The 21,046-nt window shown below is 35.6% G+C and overlaps 1 protein-coding gene across 1 annotated transcript in view; it reads right to left on the bottom strand.

The window, feature by feature from the left end:
- The window catches only part of IGF1 (insulin like growth factor 1), a 53,752-nt gene that overhangs the window by 15,125 nt on the left and 17,581 nt on the right, over positions 1-21,046 (bottom strand). The window lies entirely within an intron of this gene.

Raw genomic sequence — 21,046 nt, 5'->3', positions numbered from 1 at the left:
TATTAAAAGATTTTCTTGAACTGTCTTGGCATTGAAAATGGAGAGGGAGGAAGTTGAAATCTGGTATTTAGAAGCCTTGCAAAGAAAATTTGCCCTTTAGCTTTTGGATGAAAACTGGCTGTTGAAGCTGACTGAGGTAGCTGGTGTTTAAAGATCATAGATCATGCCTGTGTTGTAGGCAAGTATTTTCTAATGAAAAAGGCTACACTGAGCCACTGTGTGAAGTCAGAGTGTGTTCCAAAGGGTAAATAAATACTGTATACCACTGCACAGGCTGTAAGATCTGCAAGCTGAAAAACTACTGGGAAGCAGGAAATAAGATAACAAAGTAGCCAATGAAATGCAGAAAATACAGGAAGATGGTTAATAGAACAGATAAAAGCAGAAGATTTTATATGCTATAGCTTTGCACGAGATAGGAGACAGGACTGACATAACATGGTCTTTCCTGTATTTTGTGTTTGCATCTGTAGAAACTATTTGATTGACAAATGTTTTGCATTTTTCACTCGACTCTGGAACTCTTACATGCCTTTTTTTTTTTTTTTTTTCCCCCCCCCAGCTATTTATGATTTCTTTAATAACTGTTGATTTCTCTGCTATAGTATGCAAAGATTACAGACCCATTATTTCCTGGGCTTGTTTGTATGCAACCCAATTGGATGCACAGTTGTCCCGTTATGGCTAACTAGAAATGAAATAACAGTAAATTCACAAATATAAGTAGTTGCTTACTTACTACATATTTTTAAAAATTCTGGTAGAATTTGGTTTCAGACAGTAAAATTCTGAAAAGATTAAATGTTTCATTTTGACATTTTCAGCACTAAATGTTTCCATTTACAGAATCATCCACATTGGTTAAGAATCCAAAAATATGGAAAAAAGGAAAGAAAATTGCACCAAGAGCCAAAAAATGAAGTAACTCAATTCAGTCAGCTCTACCAATCCTTTTTATTCCTTTCCAAACCCCTCCCCCCCCTTCAGTTTTATCACAGACCAAAAATCTCTTATTCACAGAGTTCGGCAGAAGTTTATGTTTTAAGAGAGATTGCTCAAGCTAGACAAAGGATAAGGGTACCAAAACAGTTGAAAATTTGGTTTCTCTTTGGGAAATTACTGTGTTCAATGCTTATACAGCAAATCCTGGGTTATAATCATATACTTCTCCCATAGTTGTCAATTTGAAGACAACACTGCATTTTGAAGTTCTCTGTGATTAAAACATAACGTCCACTGGTGAAGAACCCTGGAGGCCTTAGTATGCCTATAAATGAAAAGACCTCTAGTGGTAAAGTATGTCTAATATTTTAGCCAGCAATACAGTCAGCTAAGAACTAACTATCCCTGTGAGCTTTGTAAACCTAGACAATAGGCTTTTAGATGTTTGTTTGTTTTTGTTTTTGTTTTTTTTTCCCCAGGGACTATAAAATAAACAAAAAGAAATACATGTTTACTCAGTATATTGCAATCCACTGAGGGCCTCTATACTATACATTGCCTGCTATATTATTTATTTCATAAGACTAAACAGAACAGCAAGCCAGAAGTAAATTAGAGTAATATTTTGATTTTTGGGGTGTGTGTGTGTTGTTTTCTGTATATCATTGAAATGTATTATAAATACTAAGACACAGAGTTTCGTTTTGGGTTTGTTTTTTTTTTTTTTTTCCAGACTATTTTCACTCACTGAGTTATAATATAAAGTACAACTTTTTGTCATGGAGTTTTTTCTGAAGTCTGTTAATCAGGTTGTCTTACTTATAAATTTGATTACTTAAATACTTTTAAAATTTAGCAGTCATGATAAAATGCAGAATGTCATTACTGTGCAGCACACTCAGAGTTGTTCCATATTTTGTCTGGTTCCCATTTGAAGTATGGAAGGGCAAATTCTGTTCCTGGATATGCAGGTGTAACTCTTCCTAATAGATCCAGCTGAACAGTAGTTACAAATAGTTGATTAGTTAAGCTTACCTTTCTTTTCTCGGTCTGCCGATTATTTATAAGCAAACACACTCTAAAAGCTTCTGTTCAAGAATTTTCCTTTAAGTAGTATTTCATAACAACTAACAGCCACAGAAGTTTGGTTGATTACCTGGCTACTGCTAACAGTTAAAATAAGGATGGACAGTTCATTGGTTAGTGTCATCTGGCTTATCATGGCCTTTCTACCCAGAAAAGAAGTTACCTATGAATAAATATTTAATCAGTCCAATAGAAGATTTCAGGATTAGTAATACTTCGCACTTCTAAGAATCTTACAAATATTAGCTCCTCATGATATTCATGCTAGGTAGATAATATTGCCTGTAGGTAATAAAATTTAGAATTAATAAGATGAAAAGTGTTGGCTAGGAACTCCCATGAGTTAACAACAGAACTTTATAGAAGAAATCTTCCTGACATGAGTAACAAGACTATAAAATGTCTAATAACTGATAGAGGCATTTTTTATGGGATTCACTGGTATATGAAGAGGTTATAAAGGAAATAGTCAAATGAAATGTGAAGTTTGCAAGATCTCAAAATTTTGTTGTTTAATATGGTTAATATTTAGCTTTGTCATGATTAAAGCCAAAGATGAATTGGTTGATAGAAGCAATTTTTGGGGGGAAAATCTTGCATCTCGTTTAACAATAAAAGGTTCTTTTCAATTTGTCTGTGTTGAACCTGTCCTTATACAGATTTGTTTGTATTTTGTCATTTTAGATTTAGCTCAATTATATAATCTGATGCTTTCCTTCCTTAATTATTTTAAACTCAAGACATAAGATAAAACAGTGACATGAATGGGTTATATAGCATTCTACCAGTTTATCAGTATAATTTATTGTACAAAATTTATGACTTTCTGGTAAATACAGTCATTTCAACAGGAATATGTTTGGCGTTTGGGGTTTTTTTTGACAGTACATAATGTAGAGGAACTAGAGCCATGTACTCTAACTTTTAATAACATGGGTCATTTACTTATGTATGATGTCTTCCCAGTAAGTCAAGAAGGAACTTACACAAGTTGTCAGTTGGAAGTTGTCAATGCTGTTTTATTCTCATCTAGCTATTATCTTGTTGTGTGATTACATGACAGTTATTTTACCCTTCAGTGTCTGAATATAACCATTGGTAAAGCTGATAAAATACCTTGAATAACCCATGAAGTATTACCTGCCTTATTTAGTAACCAGTAGCAATATTTCTTCTTCAATATCATATACATAAATACTTAATAAAAATCCTGAATCCTGGAATTTTCCTGGTGAGATTCTCAGTATACTTCAAAACTGGTTTTACTGTAACCAGACCAAAGACATCTATGAGTTGTTTTTCTTTCTGACAGAATAATAACTTTATGAAAGAGGATATAATATCTTATAGCTCTTTAAAAAACCTGTATGGTACACGCAACAAGTTTGGAATGGAATCACTAACACATCAGTGCTGCAGTCAGTGATGAAACATTTCTTTATAGACTTAAATATTCATGTATTACATGGCATACTAAATGCTCATCCTTCATGAAAATATAACAGTATTGTGAAGTCAAATGTTGGGTTTTTCTTTTCCTTAAAAAAAAAAAAAAAAAAAGGTTTCCTAAGGTTTTTGAAAGACCTAACCATACTTAAAATTCATATGAAATAGAAAGTGATATTACCTAAAGTGCTGTACAGCAGAGCAAATAGCAAAAAGGAAAAATTATTATTCTTCAGTAATCATGATTCTGGACTCTACTTTCGAGAAGTATGTGATGTCTAAAGTAATTTTAAACCAATAGATTTTAAATTGCTGCTGTCTTCTTAAGTGCTGCAGTACACCAAGATGCTATCACAGACAAAGATGAGATAAAGAATTACAAGGAGTTACTACCACTTCTACAGATATTATCAGCATTTGGCCCATCTTCTGGAAGGACTCCAGGATCAGATGGTCCCAGTTCATCAAGGTACCAAAGCATGCACTTAGATCTAGGCAAATTTTCAAGATCCTACACAGTCTGTTGGACTAAAGCACATATCCAACAATAAGCACATGCCTGAGTGCTCTCCTACATAAAGACTGACGTAACTAAGCACTTAAGTTAATTTCTAGACCAAAATCCGTATCAGTAAATAAATGATTGGTGGTTCTCCACATTTAATACGAGTTTTCTGTTCCTTATTTTCTTTTTTATGATATTGCCTTAAAATATTGACTGATCCTGTTGTGTTAGTATACTGGGCACCTGTATAGTTCTTCATCTTTCTGACACAATCTTAGAGATGCCTTTCAGCTGTTATCAAAAGTTCCTTATATTTACTCGACCTTCAAAGCACTGCCTGTGGACATATAACAGGCATTCCTAGGCATTCCTTTTTGCTGATGTACACTGATTTCTTTGGAGATTTCTTTCCTTTTTTGTCAGTTGCTAGCTCAAAAGAGGTTTCATATCATGTAGGTCAAAGTTTACTTCATAGAATTTTTGGCTCTCATTTAACCTACTGTACCAAATATGTGAATGTTTCTTTCCATGTGCTACAAGCAATTACAAAGTCTAGCCACACTGTCCTGAAGTCCCCTGAAAGCAGGCCAAGGTACAGAACTCCAATAGTTAAACAGCTGGCTTCTGTACTAACAGCACTTCCCTTTAAATAATGCAAACTCAGTGGAGTAATTCAGCAGGGCTTGTTTCCACTTGATTTCTTTGATCATCCCTTTCCTCCAAAATATCTCACCGGTGCTGCCACTGGTTCTGCTCGACTGACGACTTCAATGTGAGAAGCAGTGGTGTAGGTGGACTGTAGAAGTTTCAGTTGTCAAACTATCTAGGCATTCTGTGGAGAATTATAATCTACTGTTGTAGCATTAATGTTAGAAATTACATGAGAAGTAGCCCAGGATAAACACAAAGCTAATCTACTCTTTAGAGGACTCTAAGAAGAACTCAGGTAACATATCCTGGAGCTTTTGTGAGTCTCTTTATATTTGCTGTACATAGTGTCTTTTCTAGCCCAGCAATAGAACCTGAGAATGTAATTTAGACTGAAGTTCAGAAAAACATTATGAATCTGAAAAACAGTGAATTTATTCCTAACCTACTATTAGAGTCAATGTTCAGCTATAACTGCAGCTTTTAAAGTAATGTGAAAGGTATTGACTTATTAGTGTACTATAATCTTGTACAGAGAAACTAAAAATATTTCCGTCAGAATATCAGGGGAGTATAATTTGGACAATTTTGAAGAATTGATGGAAATTTTGGGGCACTTCTGTGAGGGATCCTCCAGATAAGTTTGATGACAAGCATTTTTTCTTATTTACCGCTGTGTCCAGTTTGTAGTTTACATCTGGATGTATTTAAACATACTATGAGGCAGTAGGTTGGTCAGACACAATTCTTCTGCAGCCTGAATGATCAAGGTTGGGAGTCTGTGGTGCTGTATTACACAACAGTAGCTGAACAAGCACATCCTGTACATTAGATGCAGACAGGGAGCTGCTGATCGGAGTAATTTTGAGTTGCATGTACTGTCTGTCTTGTGGTGGCACAGAAGACTAGGGATGCTGAGTTTGAGATTCATCTTACTCAGCTTTAGTAGCTGAAAATTAGGGATGTAGTTTACGATACTCAAGTCAACAAGCAGGTGTGTCTGGAGGGTGACTTACTCTTGTTTTGAATGCTTTGCTTAAAATGAAATGAACCCTTGCACCCTGAAAGAGCCCATGTGCTTTCACTGACTACAGATAAAGCTCCATGATCTAGTCTGATGATACACATGGCTTCTGGTAACTGAACTCAAATGAAATGAATTCCACTGAAAGTGAATTTTTCTAAATCACAAAATGTATGTCACTGGTGGAGTACAAAGCCATTCTCTTTTATTTCCTTTTTAACAGTGAAATATAATGACATATATGTTCTAAAAGCATACCAGCCAGTCTACTCTTAAGCTATGTATTTCCATACATCTTCAACAATGTCCTGTATATCAGGCTAGTATTCTTGTCGATTTTTGCATTATAAATGCATGCATATGCAAAAACAGAGGTTGTTGATATCACTTTTCATCTCCTTGTGATCTTAGACAAATGGTTTAATGTTATAATGGTAATACTTCTTGAGGGTACTCTAGAATTTCTAATCTGTATTTGGAAAATTATGAGTCAATGTTCAATCATCAAGAAATGCCAGTATTTTGATACTTCTATGAACTGTTAAAATAAACAAACAAGCAAACAACAAATCTTGTGAACTGTTGTAAAGTTCCTTAACAGAAATACCTCAAGCTTTAAACGTTGCAAAGTAGGCAATCTGATTTTCATGTAAATAAGTTGCATGCATTTTGAAGCTACAATATTTAATGTTTAGCTTCCATTTTCCTTCAATGTTTTGTTAGTGCCAAAAAATAATTATGCTTAGACTGATTTTTGTTTGTATTCATCAAAATGAGCATATATTAGCATTTATAAATGCTCAATGAATGGATGCTCTAGCTCTGAAGTCTAATTTAATATGCATGAGAATAGAGGATAAGCTTTATCAGTATGCACAAGTAAAATCTTTATGAAAGCATATGCATTTGTTAATATTGAGATACTGCACTAGAGCTACTGTTTTGTGGAAGACTGGATTTCATTAATTACTGAGTCTAAGGCAAGAAGATGTTTGCTCATTTTTCTGAAATTCTAGGCAGGTAAGACTGGGAAAACATAGGTGCTCAGTTAGTACTGATCTATAAGAGAAATCTATCAAGACTCCACAGTGTTTTGCCTGAATAATTAAGATTTATAAGCTGCACCTTACGGAAAAAAGAAAATTCTTTGATGTTTCAAATGGAGAGTAAAATAGCTATTTCACTTCTTTAAAGTCTGTTAGCCAACAAATGTAGATTTATTCCAAGAGGTGTCTTAATTTTTAATTTGTATGTCTGTGTTTATTTAGTCTGACACAAAGCTGAAGAAGGTAATATTTTCCTCTAGAAATATGTTTTCAAAAACATGTTTTTTTCTTCATTGTGTATCTAATTGGAAAAAAAACCCTCCTCTTCCCCTGAACTTATTTCCAAACTACAGCACTTGTAACAATTTCCTCTCACATATAGCTGTACTGTATTCTGCCCTTTTCATGGAACGGCTGTTTTGGAGGCCATTAAGTATACTGAGCATGTGATAGAGCCATTATGCTTCACACAGTAGTTCCTCAGCCAGTTGCAACGTGTGAAGAGAAAGACCTGTAGTTTTGCAAGTATTGCACTGGGATATGAAAAGGAAATTTCAGAGTTTAGAATTCTTTTGAGGAAAAAAATAGCAGAAAGAGTGGGAAACAATATAATGTATTATTTTACACCAATTCAGTGCTCTGGAGGGTGAAAGCTTTGCCAGCCTAGCACAATTTACAAGCCTACTTCAGATTCCAGGGCTGGAAAGTGCCAGATGCTGCCAAAAAAATATATGCTTTGGCAAAGGAAATGCTTTGCTGGAAAGAAATCCACTATTGCAAGAATAGTCAGGTTTATCAGGGTTTAGGACAAGATAATTAGAAGCCAGTAGGTCATTGTTACATTAGACTATTGCCCCCTGTAGTGCATCCAGGAGGACAATGGTAATACAGTCATCCATCCATAATGAGAACACATTCTCTCCTCTTCTTGTATGGTTGTAAACAATTACTGATTATCCTTGTACATGGTGGAAAGATGATCAGTCATTATAGACTTTCATACTTTTCTTACCCATAGCCAATGTAAAACTTTTTATTTGCATTACCAAATGAATAACACTGCAAGAACCATAACTGAGTGAAGTCCTAGCATCACTGAAGTTGCTGGGAAATCTTCTAGTGCAGTCAGGATTACGTCCTGATGAAGCAGGTGCCAGAATCTACTTATATATAACTTGATCCAAGGTCTATTAAAATCAATTAAAAACTCCCATTGCCGTTAGAAGCTTTGCATCAGGCTGATAACGAACAAACCCTCGTCTGGTTAGAGGCAGAAGGTGTGAATAGCAGTTGCATTAAGTAATTCCTGTCTTATACCTTTCACACTATCCAGGAGTGCACCTACTGACACACATTATGATTTTTTATTTCTATTTATACAGCACAAGCACTGACAGGTGGGTAAGCAGTTGAGCACAGGCCACTGTCATCTTATCTACTACAGAGGTAGACAATTTTCATTTCCTTATTAGAAACAAGTACAATAATAAGAAAGAAAGCAGGAGGGAGAAAAAAGATAAAAGGACCTGGCTCACTTCTCACACTAGTTTTGTATTTGTCTATGCAGTTAATTTCAGTGGATTTACTCTAATGTGCTCTAAGATCTAGAGCTCTAAGCTCTGTTTAGTAAGATCTGATATCATTGCTGAGGGCTTTGTCAGCAAGAAGCATCCAACCTCATACATTGATGCAGCAACAGAGCATAAGGAATATACATGATTCAGCCTTGTACCTGTGCAGTATTGTCTGAATCGTGTTTAGACTTTCAGTTATTGAACCTTTCTGTACAAGTGAGAATGACATTAATTAATTTGACAATTACTTTAAGTGTGGTAAGATGACTTAATGTTTTTGATAAAAGTCCATCATGTAGTTTTCTTATGGCCAACATTTTAAATGTGAATTATTTTCCAGAAAGCAGTTATTTTTATTTGTCTGCTACTTTGGGGATATTGGGATACTTTTACTTGTGACAAGATTCCTGAATAGCAAATTAACCACTACATTCAGGAAAGGAATTAAGACAGAAAGTTTAAGGGACATATTCTTTCATCTTCACTGATGTTAAACAGTACTTTATTCTAAATTAAGCGAACTCTTTGCAGAGAAAGATAGTATTTAATTTGAGTAATATTTATGGAATCTACATATCAATTATTTGCACAGGGGAAGGCTGTGACAGTGCCAGGAACTGAACCTACATCAGCATAAGTGCCAGGCCAATGCTTTAACTATATACCTGTCTAACTCTATTTTTGTGTTGGTAGGGCATGTAAATATCCAATCTTGAAATGAATCATTCCTTTGAGGTCATGATGCTCCCGTTAAACTTGTCTAATGAGAAAAAAAAAAAAAAAAAAAAAGAAACTTTCCAGTGGAGTACAAAGTCATTAGGGAATTAGGATGAACTAATTGGGATGAGAAAGGGACAGTGAATTGTGTCTGGAAACAAAACCCAAACTAAATCTAGCTAAAATATACTGTTATGTTCTATTCACCTTTCACTCACACTGGTTTTCTACCAGTTGTAGTTCTATTCTTTAGGGATTTAATACTGCAATAGGAGCTAGGAGAATCAGTTTTAATGACAGGAACATAAAGACAAAGGAAGTCACTGCTGAATAACAAATTAAACTACTCTCATTCTCCTTAACTGTCCAGCTCACCTTGTTAATACTGAAGACATTCAATGGGATTAGGATGGAACACTGGTATAGTGCAGAGAGAAATCAGTTCCAGTATAACATCTTAAATACCAAAACTAGAGTTTCTTTAGGATGATTGAAAATGGAAGTGCTCGTAGGCAGTGAAGTTAGTTTATGGAGTAAACAGGAATTAATCTTTCTTTTACAGGGCTGACAATGCCTGCTTGTCACAGTTTTTAAAAGGTAATGTAGTTTCTGAGTACATTTTTTTAGGTTCTCTCTTGATAAGGTTTAATGGCCTTTTCAGGGAAGTTCAAAGGTTTTAAAAGTTCATTTCCATTTAAAGATAAGATTTTCTAAGTAACCAGAATTATTCCTTTTACTATTTCCTTTCTAATTTATTTTGACTTGATTAACAATTGAAACCTCTGCATCAGTTAAAGACTTTTTTCAATGGTTTCTCTTATTTGGCAACCTTGCTGTCCTTATATTTTTCTAGGTTTGTTCTGTGGGTCATACAAGAATACTGTAAACTTTAAAAGGGCTGTGGCAATGCTGAAGTTGACCTGAGTTTTGAATTCCACATGCTCAGTGACTTCTTTTGAGCCACAACTTTGTGCATCCACAAACATTTAAGCAAGGGAATCCAAGCAGAAAAGAAGTAGGATGAGTAAGTATGCTTACAATGGTGAGATTTTTTTCATTTATCTTATGTGTGCACTAATGTGTAAGATTAATGGTGACTTTGTAAATGCTAATCCCGTTAGATGGTCTTCAGTCTACAAAATAATTTTTCCCAACACTGGGCCAGTGTTTTTACATATCATGACATTCACTTCATCAGACTGAGCCTATCCCTGTTCAAGAGCTATCGTAGTTAAGAAAAAAAAAGGAAAAGTATTGTGGAAAAATGAAAAAAAAAATACTTGTCTTAACATTCTTGGCCAGTGGAGGGCTTACATGGTATCACAGAAAATGAGAAAGTAGAACCAATTCCTATGAAGTGCATTTCTAAAGAATCTCTTTTCTTACTGTGTTTGTTGTTAGAAGTCACAGACATTTTTAATTTTTAAACTTTCAACACCTATCATTCAATTTTTATTCCTTTAAATGTCAATAAATCTCAAGGCGTGAAGGACTTCGAAGAAAGCTTTTGATCATCTGAAGGCATAGATTCTCAGTTGTGTCTGAAGGTATTTCTTGGACATAGGCATCAGTATTAAGGCCCTTTCAAATATTTTTTGTTGTGAGCCTTTAGATATTTAGTTCTGTCATTACAAGTTACTTAGCTGTATTTGAAATTAATAATCCAGTATTCAAATGTGACATTAACATTCAAACTGTACAAAAGAAAATTAAATTCAGGCATACTCTACTGCTACCCAAAATCTGACCTAATAAGATCATAAATACTTTTAAATAACTATTCTCAAGTAGTTAGTTGCAGTTAATCATACACTTAAATATGATATTGATATGCATAAACTGAGTCAAATAGGACAGAAAACAATACTGCCATGCAAAACCCCTCACCAAAACACCAAAACTCCAGTAGGTTTTTCTTCTTTGCTTCTTCTATCTAATTTGATAAAACTAAAGGCATGGGCAAACATCCAGGGAAGGCTAAGTCATTTTCAGATATTATAGATGTGCAGTTAAAAAGTGGGGGTTTTTAAATAACATATTCAAATTAACTTTGTCATTAGCCACTCAAATGTCATTAAAAACTGGAATAATATATACAATTCTCTGACTCTGCCTCCTAAAAGTGATGTTGCATAATTCTGATAATATTTGCAACCTCCTGCACTTTCAGTATTTATACACTTTGAGTGTGGATGTAGAGGCCAGCAATACAATATTTCTTTCTCTTAGTCCTTCTGTACCAAAGCTTTCTAGAGTTCTTTCCATTAAGAGTGATTTCTGGATAAAATATGACCATTGCTCTTACTGAATCTTTGGTCAAAATGTATACCAAATGAAAGTTTTTTGTGGTTTGGGAAAGTTGGATTCATTTTATTCCCCTTGTTTTTCATTTTACATTCCTCTGAACTCCTCTTCGCTAGCCAGAAAGGGAGGTGCCAAAATAACCCAAGGAGGCTGTGCAGCCTGTCCGGAAGTGAGTTCAGCAAGTTTAGTGAGAGGGGCTGTTCGTGTAAGATTTCCAGCGTAAGAGCCTTAAGCTGGAAGACACTTTAATTTTGCAGTATTCGGTGTCCCCATTTGTGAAATTCAGAAAAGTTTCACGTTTCCATCCAGGAAAAAATCCTAAATGGAAGTAAAATGAAGTCACTTTCACAATTCTGTTTGTTTAAAATGGGTCTGAGTTTCCTCTGCTTTGCTTCCAAATGATTATCTAAACTGCATCTCTTGTGATTTTGCTTAATTATTTGCAAACTCTTCTCATCTGTCAGTTGCTTATGCCTGTCATGCATTACTTCTTGTCTTCCAATACCACTTCATAACTTTTCTAATGAATTTCCTAAACTCATTCCAGCATTCTAGGTATTCTTTGTTTATCCCTCTAGCAGTTAAACAGCAGGGCATTAAATAAGTTGTTATCAATTTAAACTTCATAATAGTTTTGACTTTCCATCCAGCATCATAAAACTGCTATGCAATCAACTGTGATCACTCTAAAGATTAAAAACACAAGAATAAACTATTGCATATGGTTTTCTCTATACCACTTCAGAGCAATATAGTTTTTAGACCAGATAAATTTAACATATATCTCATTTAGAATTAGTGACAATAAAACACAATCAACATAAGCATCCTCCTTGCTATTTTTTTCTAATCTTAATGATACAAAGCATAAACCAAAAGTTTTGATGCAGGAAATAGCTGCATATTATGGGCCTGTGTGGAACAATCTCTATTTTTCTCTCTTTACGTCTGTCTCTCTCTACTTGCACAACTGTGATATGTTGTAAACAGCTGCTATGCAGTGTCTTCATTGAATACTACAGGTACCATGGAGGCGTATGCTGCCTCTCCAATGGCTTCTTGTGTTTTCAAGTGTATAAATTATGTCCATATTACATGAATTACATGCTGTAGTGAAATATATATATATAATTTCTTTTCTCTATCATACAAGATAGAGAGATGGAGCTGTTGTAATGTAGCCATTTCACTAAAAAATAGTTCCGAGCACTGGAATTTCCTGGATATTATTTATATTATAGAGCAAACTGGCTATGCCTCTGGAAGATCTGAGTGATCACCACATAATAGATAAAATTTACCCTAGTACATACGATTCACAAACAGACTTTCTGTCCTTTAAATGATTTTAAACAATTGTTCTTAAAGTCAAGGTCTACTGAAAAATTTAAACAAGATATTTATCTGACAGGGACTGCAATTTATTCCTGCATCATAGTTTTTGGATTCCTTTTTCAGTTAAGACCAGTTTTATGGCCAGTCACACATTAGCCCTGAAATCACAGTGTCTGTAACACCCATTAAGACTAGTTGTAAGTATACAGGCTTTGTCCTTCATTGTTGAGATCCAGGAGCTTTTATAATTGTTGCATCTTCTGGCCAGTGTGTGTTGCTGGAATGCTTGGGAGACTGACAGTGGCATTGTAGTCATTGTTTTGCGTGCAAAACATGGGCGGTAGGTTCAGTTCCTTTTTTACACTAGAGGGCTCCTTCACACTTGGTTAGCAGCGTGGAAGCACCTACAAGTCAGAGCAGTGGCAACACGCTGCAGTGTAAGGGGATGCCTGCACTACAGGACGTAACAGGCTCGCTGTGTCTTCAGTTCACAAAAATTGCTTCTGCATTTCGCAGTAGTGTCACCTCACGAGCAGAGAGGCCTGTGATAAATTTCCTTCCTACCACATAACATGGGAAGAAGAACAGAAACACTACTGAACTACTTCTGAACAAAGAGAAGCGCGTTTCAATTTATAGATACACATGAGAATGGTAAATGCTGTAATCAAGCCAGCTGATAAACTGGAAATCTTACCTTGAATGTTTCCTAAAATTATGGTCACTAGTTAAGATTTTTGGAGGCTGTTGAAAATCGCACCAACTTGTCTGTCTGCTGTTGGAGTGGCTGACTTAATTTAATTTCCATAGTGCGACCAGTAATTTTACAGGTTGAGGAAAATGCTTATGCTAGTGATGCATGTTGCAGTAGTTTTTCCTGTCAGTATTTGGATCTTGGGCTACAGTGGCTCAAAAAACAGACAAGAACTAGAAAGTGAGAAGTAATCTTAACTGTTGGAGGAAGACACCCCCGTGTGATAACTCCTCTTGACCTTTTTAGACCAGAATTGCAGATCATTTTGACCTGTAAATACAGTTCTGAAATCTGAAAAATAAATTGGTAGAGAAGATATGCAAATCAGGAAGTAAAACACTTCTGAAATATCTGTCCTGTAGTCTGTCCTTTGGCCTGTTTCTGCATTATTAGTAGTTTTCTTAATTCTCTATACAGAAATTTCTTAGTATTAATCAGGATAGGCTTTCTTAATTTCTAGTTTAAATGAATTAGTATGGTAGACAGCCATGACATTTACAGATAAAATAGCTGTATGCTGTAGTTTAGTAAACTTTTAAGTTTCTAAAAGAACTGTATTCAGTGCGAGGGATTGTGTAGTAAACAGTGTTGTCCATTCAAGTAACGATATCAGAAATTGTTCCCAAAACACTGAGTTTTGTTGATATTTTAAAATATTGCTACTGATCTCCACAGCTTAAGCACTTAAGCCCTACCCGGCTCTTTGTCAGCTTCATGCTTGGGAAATGTCACTGGAGTGACAGCTGGGGAAGTGAAGGTAAAGAGCAGAGAGGAAGCATTGAAAAATGCTTGGAACATGTTGCTATATTATAGGGAGAAAAGCTACGAGAAATATAGAAAACAATATATGGCTTTAAATCCACAATTCCATCCTGTGTAGAAGACTCTTTAGCATTGATTGTAATTAAACTTATATGCATGACGAGCAGTATATTTATAAGAACTCCTTGCCATTCTTCAATAATGCAGCAACAAGGAAGATTATCCTTTCCCCTACTCCAGGATGACGTCATTGTGCTGATAAGTAGGACTTAGGAAAGGTTTATGTTCTTAGCACTAGAATTAAAGAATATAATACTCCTTTTAATATCGTAATTTCTAGCTCTACTAATTTTCAATGTTTATCTTGCAAGATCATTAGGAAATTCAGACATCATTTCTCTGGTTTGAGGCAAAAAGAGTGGGGTGATCTAAGGATAAATAAGCTCTCTGCTGTAGTGTTCCTCTACCTCTATCACATCTGGCAAATATCTACAATGTCTTTCGAAGTGATATGCTGTAAAATTGCTAAGAAATACAGTCTTTAAAAATTCAAACATACTGTTAACATTTTATGGTTGAAGCTGGTAATAGTTATTGAGTACTATTATTTGTTTTCTAATGGAACAGACGTTCTTAATTTATTGTTTCACATTGTAAATTTTCACATTAGACACGATACTGGCTCAAGACAAAATATCAGTGATAGGACACTTGTTCTTTCTTTTTATTCTGAAGAAACTAGACATTATTACACTATGTCCTGTATCTTGCTCAGATTCATTTTGACTCATTTCCTTACAGAAATTGCTGAAACCTCTCCAGAGTTCTTCATGGACCATTCATTCATTATCATCTCAGTGCTCTGGTGTAATTATATAAAGTTGTATTTAGTGGATGTAGAAGAAGAAAGATCATGAGTTAATTCTTCTGAATGGGCTATATGGCATCTGGTATAGCTCATGTTAGAATCAGTGAGGGGCAGCCCAATCCCTAAAGAACAATTAATTCTGTCTTACTGCACAAAGTACATATAAGTGTTAGAAAATTAAATGCTTCTGCAAAAGCAAGCTAAATACCCGGCAACAATATCATCAACTGATTAACAGAACACAAAGTTTGGTGATCATACATATAAATAAGATTGTTTGGCACCATAATATTACCATTGACACCAAGATTTGGAGCAGATAACAACATCTAAACTTCAGATTGCCTGAAGTTTTCTAATATTAATCTGTCTTTGTTATAATTTAACCAAACCTTAACTGTTTGGGTTTCAGGTTTTTAGCACTGTGCATCTTTGATGAATTTTTCAGTTGTTTAGTTTTCTTCTTGTAAAGGGATGGGAGAGAGAAAGGCGCAGCTAAAACCATAGGGTCATTCCTGACAATAAGATTAGAAGCCACATGGTTTTGCTCCTATTAAAACATAAGCTCGTCTTTTCTGAAGTGTATGGCTGTTTTATTGAATAACCCTTGTGTTTCTATGATGTGAAGGTGGAATTTGGGGAAGAGATAAAAAGGAACTTACTTTGGTTCAGATATGTGCACTTGTGTCCTGCATGTGGAAATTCACCTAAAACCTGCAAATTTCCAAGGTTCTGAGGTATTTATCAGTAAAGGTATGTATAGGTATTTAGTAGTCCAGTATAACCATTTACTGGTTCACTTCTCTGAAGAGTTGACCTGCTGCATGTGTTTTTATACCCTCCTCATGATTATTTCAAGGAGTTGTCATCTGGCAGCTCTCCTGCTCTTTAGAATGGCTGCTATCATTTGTTACTGCTACCATAACCAAACCTGCTGTATGATGTTGACATTCTTCAGAGCATTTTTTTTTCCTACACTCTACTGAGACTGAAGCTAAACGAGATGTGTCTTCTTTGTGGTTAGCTGATCTGGTGTGGGTATTTCTATAGAGATGCTTCACAGTCTGTGCTAACTAGGACTGCAGGATTGATACTTATATAGCCTTCCGCCAACATGCAAGTGCTAGTACACAGTGTGGTCACTGCCCAACCCAGATCTGGTAAGAAAAATTGGACACAACTGCATGTGCTGTGCATTTGTGAGAAGAGAACTGTCCTTGAAACCTGGTTCAAACATGATTCACCCTCAAAGGAATCAAAGTCCTAGTTCAGGTAAGGTAGCTGCCAAATACAGAACTTTATTGGCAACTTTTAAAGGCTTCTCGGTCTTAAATTATGTTTTCTTTTGATTCATCATTTTTACCTCTCCAGATTAATTTTTTCTGCCTTGTTTGTAACACTTTTACTCCTAATTCTCGCCTTCTTTACTTCTGCGTGCAATTCTGATGTATAATGACTGTTTTTTAAAAAAATATACTGGAGTATTGACTCCTTTAAATTAATGATGGATATGGGAATGCTCAGACTAAGGCATTATTTTTTTATTTTTCCTGCCTTAAGAATACTGGAAACTTTTGAACAGAGTTTCTATTAAATTTGAAAGAGTAAAACTATTCTCAACTGATTTTCCCAAATCAAAATTACTTAGCAATTCTAAAAAATAATACCTTCATAGTTCACTAACACAGTATTGACCCAGAACTGACAGATATCCTACCTACAGGGAAGTCATTGGCTTCAGAGAAGTTAACCTCATGGGAATATTGATAGAAACAGGGCTAGGAAAAGAGCATGCAAGGCAAGTGTGCTCTTCTCTGAGGTGACTCTTTTGATTTATTGCCTCATCTCTGTGTTAGCGTTGGCAGAATGTTGTGGAGAATGAAAAGAAATTGCTTATTAGGCTCTACCGCTTTATTGAGAGGATGCAAGGAAAGTGGTGTGAGAAGTGGAATGTGTGGGGAATTAGAGTGAGAGCACAGTATTTTGTTGCTGGCAGATGTCTGCTAGACTTCACCATTTTACTGGGATGGTACAATTCAGTTGTTATGACACATCCAGGAAGAAAAACAGAAAACACGAGCTGGAGGCTTGGAGAAAATTAAATGATGATGACTCAGAACTTACACCCCAAAGTAAAGTGAAGATTGAAACACTGCACCAATTTGTTTAGCAGAGGAATCTGAAGCACACATGAAGAAATGAGCTTCCAATTTATTGAAGCTTTGCACTGATCTTCAGATGAAGAGGGTAATATTAGAAAGCTAGTGTCAAGGTGAAAGGCAAGGGTGATAAACTGCAAGCTGAGTTTATGTTTCTGCTGCCATTCTCTTTTCAAAATATTCTTTTTGTTCAGTGTGTAGCAGCCCCACATCTGCTTCTGCTGAAATCCAAGGAAAAGTTTCAGTGCCTAGAAGTGTTATTGTTTGACTCGTTTGGCAGAGAGAGTGAGTCTCAAGTAACCTATGAACTCTGTGCCATATACTTGCAGTAAGCAGAGGGTGTGCTGGGGTGATCTACTTAACTTACCATTAAGTTTTATGTAACTGTTACAGTATTTAAAAACGTTGAGGGATTCTCTGCAGTAATATGGCATACATTAACTTCTAGTTTGAAAGTAGTAGCCAGTTGTTATCCCTTATGTAAGCAGATCTATTTTAATTGTATTTACTGAACTGTCTTCCAAAGTCTGATAGACTATTACCTATAATTTATCATCCTCACTGCAATGTGGCATTTTGCTTAAAATTTTAAACCTGCTAGTGATTGAGTTATATATGGGTGAACTTCTAAAAAATAGTATTTGGATGGATCTGAATGGCTACCTGAATTGGAGGATTTCAAAAGCATTTACAAGGTGAATAAATACCATTGCTTCATTTTCACACATGGTGAAAGTAAGACAAATACAGATAAAATTGGTTTGTTCAAGGTTATGTAAGCTAGTTAGTCCCAAAGCTAGAAATAGTCATAGCCCTCCCAGCTGCTTTATTCTTTATCCATTGCCAATCTACAGAAGCACTTGATCTGTCCTCTGAAATATTAAAGTTGAGAGAGAGTTTATACCAATTAAGCTTCTCGTATTCAAAAGTCTTATTCATGGATTGCACAGAAAGGGACTGTGGTAGCCATAGTTGTGTACTGCTGGACTCATATGTTTCAACATATCACCATTTCTTTTTATGGGTGTAAATTTTATAAATAAATTTTCTGTACCTCTGAGAAATTGGTTAGCAAGAAGATCAACTTATGCAGCATATCAAGAAAACAAGTGACTGTGGGTTTGATACTGGAAGTAAGTTGTGTCCAGAATTCTTGTGCACTTTAAGTAGCAGTTATAATTGCCAAGTGTTGAAATACCAGATGGTGGTCTTGTTATTTGTTACCAGAGAAATTCAGGGCCCTTTATTTTTGCCAAAGAAGCTGTAATTCAGTCTACCCTAGATGCTGGTGTTGTATGGGGCATAATCATCCCTTCTCTTGTGAAAACATAGCCTCAGAACTCATTGAATAATATGCAGCCCATGGGGTATAGTAAGCCTTTATTTCATATTTTTATGCATAATAAAAACAGTGTTAGTGGTCTCCTTGGTGGATTATCAAGAGGGCAATGGCTACATTATAGCACTGCTGATGACTGTGATCACATAAAGGGACAATCAGTCCAACATAGTGCCTCTGGTTTACATCTCCAATATACTGATATTCTAAAAGGGCAGGTAACTGATAACACCAGATACTCCCTACCACATGTCACTTGAGGCAAAGGGTACATGTCATTCTCTTTACTAGTACCTGGCAATACTGGATTCTGTTTATCATCAGCCACTTGGCAACAAGCACTATTCCTGGTCAGTGCTTTGCTGCTGCCCTGCACAGCAGCTGCGCTGGAATTTCTGCAGCTCGCAAGGATGAGGTAATTTCTGTCACTCCAATAAAAGCAGAGAGAGGCTAATGGTTATTTAGAAAGGTGCTTAGGTTTGAAGAAAAGGAGGATTACATTCCCAGTTTCTGCTACATGCTGTTCTCCATTGCTTACAGTTGTTGGTCCTAAACTATACTAAGTTAACTTGGACTGATAGACTCAGAAACTTGGGAGTACTATTCTCTTTATTGACTGCATACATTTAGGTGCATCATGGCCCATTTGTATTGTAGGAGCTCAAGTGTGTTATTGTCCATTAAAATGATCAGGATTACCTCTCTTACCAGACTATATCACCGCAAGTTATAATGGCGATTAAACCGGTTCTTACTGTGTATGTTGCCTGAATCCAAGCTTCCGCTGTTAACAGTGACTTAACAAGCTTTACATTTTCTTTTCCCCTTATAAAATAAAGAGCTCAAATTTCAAAACAAATCTCCTGCATTATACTTTATTTAATATCTGTCACAGTTGAGATTTTAAGCTGCTGAATGCACATATAATGCATTTTAAAAAGTGACATTGCTATGGTTATGAGTTACACAACAACATGATGTCAGCCCTCTGATTGGTGCCATGGTATTTAGCAATGCCACTTGGACAGGAAAGTTCACACACAGAAGCATGTCCAACAGTTCTAAGAATTTTATATCTTTTGAAGTATTCAATATATTTCTTTATGTGTTGAAGCACTGGCCTTCCAAACCCTTGTTTTTATTTTCCAGCAATCTCAGTGAACTTGGGGTCATTGGATTGCTTGCTTTCTCACTGGTTGCACTGAAATCTAGCAGCCACCAGCTAAAGTACTATAGTTTATATGCGTCTAAACCAAATTCAAAGCAGTACTTTAAAGCAACGTTATGACTCGGTTTTCAACATGACATGAGTATATAATGCATTATGTTTTTATAGTGGCTGTTGAGAAATGCACTGGTGGTCTCTGCTAACACTCACATTATGAAATTACTCGAATGAATTCTTGTCCAGTTAGTAGTTTCAATTGACTACCCATGAATGGATAAGCCTTATTTATGTTGTCATTACTAAAGATAGGAAATTACTTATTCCAGATGCAGATTTAGCATGCAACTCTGAGTGGCGCTTGCACAACCACAGTACTCATGAACATTTTGTGAACCAATATAGGGCTTTCCTGTTCACCTTTTATGACGTCCTTCATTAGCTGAAAAGTAAAATAAATGTTTTTACATACTTTCTTAATTGTTTTTAGCCTTTTCATCTAAAATAATATCTCTTCACCAAGAGATTCCAATCATTTAAAATTTTAAATGATTCTGCACTGAATTCTGTTTATCACCAGCCACTTGGCAACAAGCACTATTCCTGGTCAGTGCTTTGCTGCTGCCCTGCACAGCAGCTGCGCTGGAATTTCTGCAGCTCACAAGGATGAGGTAATTTCTGTCACTCCAATGAAAGCAGAAAGAGGCCAATGGTTCTTTAGAAAGGTGCTTAGGTTTGAACAAAACCAGAGGAAGATTATACTGCTTTTGTTTCCAGCTCTCTTAGCAAAAGTGCTTTGTTAGCTCAGGTAGGACAGAGTATATGCTGAAGCTGCTTTTGAGCAAGTGGCAGATTTGCAGCTGCATGTTTTAAAATTCACTTTTGCCTTTTTGCTTCAGTTTCCCCTGTATAAAGGGAAGGCACTACTTCACTGTACTTTAGGTTAACTTCATTAACATTTGTATTCAATTTTGAACGTACAAAGTACTAGCAGAAATCCTAAAATTTCTTTACAAAAAAATTCTTGCCATACCCAGTTGGATATGCTATTACTAGGGAAAAAAACCTTACAAATGCTCAAAGAAACAGATAATTTCCTGGGAAATCATAGGGTGTTAAGTATTTGTCCGAGTGCTGCAATCAAATACTTCTATGACGAGCACTCTAGATGAATTTATGAGGAAAATATTAATTCTTATTGTCTGCAGTGTTTGGATCTTGTAAGTCAATAGGGCATGAGACCATCCATTACATAGTGAACACAGAATAAATATTTGAATAATTTTTTCCTTCTCCTAAGAAGTGTGCATCCTGCATAACTACAGATACATTTTTTTGTTAAAGACTATAGTCATTTAATGATGGACTATAT

Source organism: Athene noctua, chromosome 3 (genome assembly GCF_965140245.1).
Source record: "Athene noctua chromosome 3, bAthNoc1.hap1.1, whole genome shotgun sequence".
In the NCBI taxonomy this organism is placed as follows: domain Eukaryota; kingdom Metazoa; phylum Chordata; class Aves; order Strigiformes; family Strigidae; genus Athene; species Athene noctua.
The sequence above is the reverse complement of the archived record's forward strand: the minus strand, read 5'-3'. Positions and strand labels throughout refer to the sequence as shown.